The sequence below is a fragment of the Hyaena hyaena genome, unplaced genomic scaffold (genome assembly GCF_003009895.1).
Source record: "Hyaena hyaena isolate Hyena2069 unplaced genomic scaffold, ASM300989v1 scaffold_2789, whole genome shotgun sequence".
In the NCBI taxonomy this organism is placed as follows: Eukaryota; Metazoa; Chordata; class Mammalia; order Carnivora; family Hyaenidae; genus Hyaena; species Hyaena hyaena.
This window is the reverse complement of record NW_024083439.1, coordinates 1-6,899: the sequence shown is the minus strand read 5'-3', so window position 1 is coordinate 6,899 and position 6,899 is coordinate 1. Positions and strand designations below refer to the sequence as shown.

General features: G+C 43.7%; 1 long non-coding RNA gene across 1 annotated transcript; it reads right to left on the bottom strand.

Moving 5' to 3' along the window:
• Positions 1-2,639: 2,639 nt before the first annotated feature.
• Positions 2,640-6,852, bottom strand: LOC120227686. The gene is made up of 3 exons (XR_005527314.1): positions 6,710-6,852; positions 3,083-3,141; positions 2,640-2,805 (listed from the first exon to the last, which is right to left on the bottom strand). It is a non-coding gene; the product is annotated as an uncharacterized LOC120227686 (long non-coding RNA).
• Between the last annotated feature and the right edge of the window lie 47 nt (positions 6,853-6,899).

Sequence of the window (6,899 nt, the reverse complement as noted above, 5' to 3'; positions counted from 1 at the left end):
TGGAAGTCTTCCCAACAAATCTGTCATTCAGGGATTTCTATTCCTCTGGACACTTGTTGGCCTTTAGTGTTCTGTAACTAAGTTGCCAAGGGTTTTGCATATTTGTGTGACTGAGCCCAGTTTGCCAGTCTGGACTCTCTGGCAGGGCTTCTTTGTCTTCCCTCACAGGGCCTTGTACGGGGCCAGGCACCTGAAAAATACTCAAGAAATTTCTACTGATTCCATCGACCGATTCTAGGTAAAGCTCAAGAGTCCTGGATGTTCTTTTTAAAATGTGTGTGTGTGTGTGTGTGTGTTTTAATATTCATGTGTTTATTTATTTATTTTAGAGAGAGAACTTGTGTGAGCAGGGGAGAGGGGCAGGGGGAGAGAGAGAGAATCTTAAGCAGGTACCGCCGCGCTCAGCACAGGGCTGGAATCCGTGACCCTGGGATCATGACCTGAGCCCAAATGAGGAGTCAGACGTTTAACTGATGGAGTCACCCAGGCTCCCGAATCCTGAAGGTTTTTAAATGGAAACAACTGACTTGGTGCACCCATATTGTTAAGCAGACTTCCCTGCAGAGTGACTTTTCAGTTAACTAATTTTCATGGCTCTTGAGAAATTATAAAATTTTTTTGACATCCTCCTTTTTTATTCCAGAATAACACTTTACCCCAAAACACACTAAGTAACATGCCATAGTTTTAATACAATTTCCGACAAAGACACATTGACCAATTTCCCTTATTGGTCAGCTTGTTTCCGGAGAACATCAAGTGGAATAGTTTTGAGAAGCCATCCAGTGTGGGTGAAATACTGCTTTGTGTATGTGTGCCGTGGAGGCGAGGTGAAGAGGCCATATCTTGTATCGCTCTTGAGTCCAGGGTTTCTGTAAAGGGCTGGAGAGTAAGTGAGCTTCATGGGACGTATCTGTGTTGCAGAACTACTCAACTCTGACCTTGTAGCATGGAACCATCGCAGACAGTATGTAAACGAATGGGGGTGACTTTATTTCCATAGAGCTTTATTTACAAAAATAGGCAGTGGGCTAGATTTGGCCCACGTGCCCTAGTTTGCAAACCCTTGCTTTTGTCTCTTGTAAGCACTCATATAGAATATTTCTCTGTACTTGGAACTGCCTTATTTTGCCCTAAGCTTTTTCTGAGCTATAACTCTTTTCTTTCTTCTTTAAGATTTTTAGAAGTAATTTCTATATCCAATGCGGGGCTTGAACCTACAACCCTGAGACCAAGAGTTGCATGCTCCACTGACTGAGCCAGCCAGGCACCTCTTCTGTGCTACAAATGTATTTTTCACTGCAGTTTGAGTGAAAGATAATCAACGTCTCCCAAAAGGTTGAAAAATTAATGCAGAAAATGGCACAGAATGAGGACTGCAGCTCCTAATGAATGATTCAACTGGCATCATTTCGCCTGCCAGTCTTCACCGACTCGCAGGTCTTCCTTATTCCTTTGGTGAGTAGAATAAAACTTCACTTCTCGCATTACCGGAACAAAGTGTATTTATTTTCAACACCTCAAAAGTTATTACTTTTATAGACTTGTTTTCATTGTTGAATTAATATGTTTTCTTTCTACATTTGTATATCTTAGTTTGGGATGGAATGCATCGTAGTTTTCCTATCACAATTAAGAAAAGTCTTTTTTGGCTTAATGGCTTTTCACTCCGCAGTTGAGAGTTCAGGAATGATTTCATGTGATTAAGTGATGGATAGGCATAGATCAGGGTGAGTTCCAATTGCCCTCACCTCTGTGGAAATCACCATTCAAAGGTGGGTGAAGGGTCCTCAAGCCGCCCACCAGCAGCCACCGCTGCATGCTAGTCTGGACCCGGAGGGTGTGAGGAGACTTAGAGAAGAAAGGAAAGCGGGAAGAATTGGGTCCTGGTGCCACGTTTGTGTGTATGTCCCCTCCCACGTGCACAGGGACCTCTGTCAAGCAGACCATGTATGGCAGTGATCCTCTCTCGCCACCTTTCCCTTTCCTGAGTTTGCTGTGCTACTTGAGGCTGGGCCTTGGGTCTCTGTTCTCATTTGCAAACCTGAGATAAAAGATATCTTTGCTGTCAAGCACATAAGGTTACCGTAAGGTTAAAATGGGATACCAAAGTGCTACACCTTTGTGACGTATCATTATCATTTGAGCATTTAGAAGGAATTAGGAGCCTGAGAGACCCCCCAGACACTAGCGTCTGAGCTTCCTGAAGTTGCTTTGTAAGTGTGAGTGCCTGGAGCTAACTTGCCTGATTTTCATCGTTCTTATTTCTCCCTTCACTGTTACGGGGCCGGGAACTGTCGGTGCTGGGGCTGTAGCACTGAAGTTGATGGACATGATTCCTGACTTCTTGGAGCTCACAGTCTAAGAAGTACTATCGAGTCAAGTCCAAAAACTCTTCTGAGAATCCCATCCTAGGAGCCAAAGGCCTGCTAAGATGTGTTATGGTGTAACAGCAACAGAATAACATCAACAGCTAATGAGCACATTACTATCTACAATGTACTGTGACGTCATACTTTGGACAAAGGCTTATGCGTGTTTGGCTTTGGGACAACATCAAATAAGCAGAAAGTCAGGTAGGATGTGTTTTGGAATAAACGTTGGAAGAATCCCATGCTAAGGATGTAAGGCCTGACCAAGACCAGCCGGATAGGACCATGGACATGTGGCCATGTTACAGTGGGCTCAACAGCGTCTGCCAGCTCTGGTGTGACACACAAGACCACGGGCACAAGTGTTGCATGAGAACTGCACTCTACTGGTTTTCAGACGAATCCTCCACCCCCGCCCCCACTGCCCTATGTCCTACAGCAAAACAAAAGCAGATTAAGTAGGAATGGTGTTAAGAATTAATGATATTTATACCATTGGATAAAAAATCGATGTCATTTCAATAGCATTAGGATCTCAGTTACCCTTTCCCATGAATGAAGCAGATTGTCATAATTGAAATTATTAGCATAATTAAAGAAATCAAAGACCCAGTCATTAAGTCCATCTTTCCAGAGAAGTGAATTGCCTTTGATTTTACCCTGCAGAGTCTGCTGAAATGGGCATTTTATATAAACACACAACTACTAACCGATGGCTCCCTCGGTGGGACTGGAGGACAAAATACCTGCGGGCACTTTCCATCAAAACCTGCAGGGAAGCAAAAAATCTTTTACTGTCTCTTCCGCGGTTGCTAATAAGTTGAATTTGATCACTTACCCATCTTCTGTACAATTCTTAGCACCACAGGGAGGAAATGCTTTTTCCTTTTCCTCAAAAAAAGTTCCAGTCCAAACCATCGGCCTCTGTAGGTTGTCTTAATTGCTACTTTGCACCGCACTGGACTGGGACTCTGATTTTTGGCACATGTCGTCATACACAAAGTTCCTAAAATAAAATGCTCCAGGATATCCCAGGAACTCTTAGAGGGCTTTAAAAGGGGACTTGCACACAGAAACAGTATCTTTGATGGGGACAGTTCAGGCGAGCAGAATGATTATGGCAAAAGAATTACGTGATTCATTGAGACCTTAAAGCGGGTCCGGAGAATCCTGGCCACCTAACTTATCATGGTTTGGGAGAGTTTGATGAGAATCCAGTTTTGATAAAGACGATTGTTTTTTTCCTCCCTAAGTGACTATACATTTAAATAGCCAAAACATCTGTTCAGCAACATAGTAAAACATGTACACTCAGGACGCCTGAGAGAAGAGCCTGCCAAACAATCGGTTGAGAGGGACTTTGCTGGGGGGAGAGCACCAAGATAAAGCAACCACTGTTTGTTTTGTCTGGTCAGGGGAAAAGCCAAGGCAACCAATATTTTGGGTTTCTTTATTTCATTTGTGAAGAAGTATTTGAGAAAGGGTAGCGAGGGAAGATTTCCTGACGGGATTTTTTTAAAGCTGTCTGTTAGTAGAAGAGCAAGAGAACCTTGGATGTCAACGCCTCAGAGACTCTTGAGACCAGCCACCAAACCACAAAAAGTGACTTTCTCTTCACGTGGCCTCTGCTTCCCTCCTGATGGAGGCAGAAATGGGGAGCAGCACGGAGCCTGGAAAAACCACCAACAGAGGTACTCAAATCGCCCTGGTTGTGTTCATTGGTGGCACCCTGGTGCTGGGCACGATCCTCTTTCTAGGTAAGTGGGGCGGCAAGGCCAGAGAACAGGGCGGGTGCTGTTAAGCTTCCTTGTGCTTCATTCTAGCAAACCTCTCAGGATGCAGGTGGGGGCGGGGGGGGTGCTGCTTGAACGTGCTAGTAGGTGGTGTGTCTTTAGCTTCTATTAAATACGCAAACGGGAAAGGAGCCTTTTCTTTAGAACGCGGAATGAATAAGAACACCCAAGCACGAGACGTATAGTCCATAATGCAAAGTGGGTATAAAGTGGCTTCCGGTGGCTGGAGGATCCGGCTGTACTGGGCAAACATTTTCTTTATGCATTACGTTTTACATGTAGCAAAGTGAGTGTTGTGATTTCATAGTCAGATACTTCCATTTATTTTGTGAGGAAGGATGTGAACGCTGTGATCAAAACCACGCTGGCATATTTTGCTCATTTGATTTTTGTTAATATTTGCCCGAATGAATCATGAAATTTAACTAAAAAAATACAAAGCAGTCTTTAAACATGCACCTTCATGATATTTTTCAGTGCCTTTCTAATCTTGTGACTCTGGTAGGATGAAGTGTTTCTAGTAGATTTAAAAATTAATATGAAGGAAAATAGAGGTTTTCCTTCCAGCATTTGAAGGGTATTGGGATTCAATTATTTTAATGACTCTTGGTGAGAATGGTGTACCCAGAGAGCATATAGGATGAAAAAGCACACTCCTATGAGTCAGAATGAAACGTCTTGGAAAGGGGACACGGATGTTATAAAATTGTAGGCATTTGAATCCTTGATCATCACCCTTTGTATTTTCTTCATGCAGCCCATATTATTTCATTGGCTTGAAAGGTATACAGGAGAAGGCCCTGTATTTAGGAGAGTTTAGGCGCAGTCTGAAATACAGCAAGCCTGGAAACATGCTTTGGCGCGTACAGGTTGTAGGAGGCCATGTTTGTTTTGGCAAGGGAAATGAGTGCTTAAAGGTGAAAAGAGTTAGGCTTGTGCGGTTGAAAACTCTGCTAAAACCAGCCAACCCCCTTTCCATGTTTTCTGTGGCGGAAGATTTAGGAAATTAGAGAGCTTTATTGCTTTCTCGTACAGCTCACCTCCTACTCCTGCAACTGAATTCGTGGCTCTCAAACCCTTTTCTGAGATTTCTCGGCACTTGGGGTTTAGACATGTGTCCTGCCCCGGAATTCAAACAGGAGGAAAAGTGATACAGGCGTGCCAAGGGACCGCATAGTATGTGGGAAGTGGGTACAACGTTAGACTATTTGTGTTTTGCAAGCACTCCTACACTCAAAAATCCCAATGATGATTGTTTATTGAAAACTATGTACTCTTTTTAACAACGTTACTGTTGCCTGAAGCATGTTGAAATCCCACCATTATGCTTACATTCGGAGGCGGTTACATAGTTAGTTGGAATATTCTCAATGGCAGCAAATCTTTGTTTTTTGAGAGGAGATGATTGTTTGGAAATAGCTCTAAAGGTTTTCGAGCACAGTAAAATTCAGGAAGCCAGGCAATGCTATTGTGGGTAAGGAGGCCTGCATAAAGCAGGAAAAAATAACTTTGCAGTGTGCCCAATAACCCGGCTCTTACTGCAGATTCCTAAGAGCAGCTTGAATGATGTCAGAGAATAAAGGTGTGGCCTCTTTACACCCTCACTACTCAGTGCAGTCCGTGGACCGGCAGCATCAGCACCCCTTGGGAGCCTGAGCTTCACCCCAAGACCTACTAATTCAGAATCTGCGTTTTCATAAGATCCCCAGGTGATTCATTTGCAAATTAAAGTTTGAGAAGCATTGCTTTAGCTGACCATGTCCATCTGGAGATCCCTGCTTTAAGATAAACGCACATTCTTTAGTAGCTTTTTGTCAAACGTCTCTGCATTGTTTCAGGCTTCCTTCCACCAGACCCTTCTTTACTGCCTCGTCTCCCAGGCTCGGCCAGCCACCTCCACCCTGCCCCCAGTCAAGTCCTCGTCTGAAAATCTCTAGGGACCTGCAAGGCAGTGCTCTGTGTGACAGTATTCTGCTTAAGTCCTCTTCTCCTCAAGGCTCTTGCTGGTTGATACTTTCCTGTCCAAATTCAGGCACACGCCTGCAATTTAGAGCATCCCTCTTTGTATTTTAGGTTCTGGGCTAATCTCTTGCCTAAATCTTAGTCCTTCCACAGTAAGAGCGACTGCCACTGGCCTTGGGGTGGTCTCAGAGAAGCTACAGCACTAGCATTTACAACAACAGGTATAACCATATGCCAATAATCAGTTTATTTTAAAGTGTCTTTTCTTTTCCTCCTTCCTCACCTCTTCCTCCCCACAGTCTCTTTCTCAAATGTAATGGTGGGCAAACGTTTTCTGGAAAGGGCCAGATAGTAAAGGTTTCAGCTTTCGGGGCCATACAGTCTCTGTTGCTGCTACTCAACCCTATCGTGGCAAGAAAGCAACCACAGACAAATATGTACACAAATGCGCATGGCTGTATTCTGATACCATTTGATTTCTGAACATTGAAAGGTGAATTTCAGATAATTTAATGAAATAATGATTCTTGTGATTTTTTTCCCCCCAACCATTAAAACACGTAAAAATCATTTTTAGCTCACAGGCTGTACAGAAACCGGCAGAAGACTGGACTTGGCCCACGGGCCATAGTTTGCTGAGCCCTGGCTTTATGGTCCTTCTCATGTTGCTGAGCTGTGGATGACTCCACTGCGTTCTGAGGTCATTTCCACTGGTTATAGAAAAATCCGAAATGAGGAAACCAAACTGTTCTTAAGTTTTTTTTAAAAAATC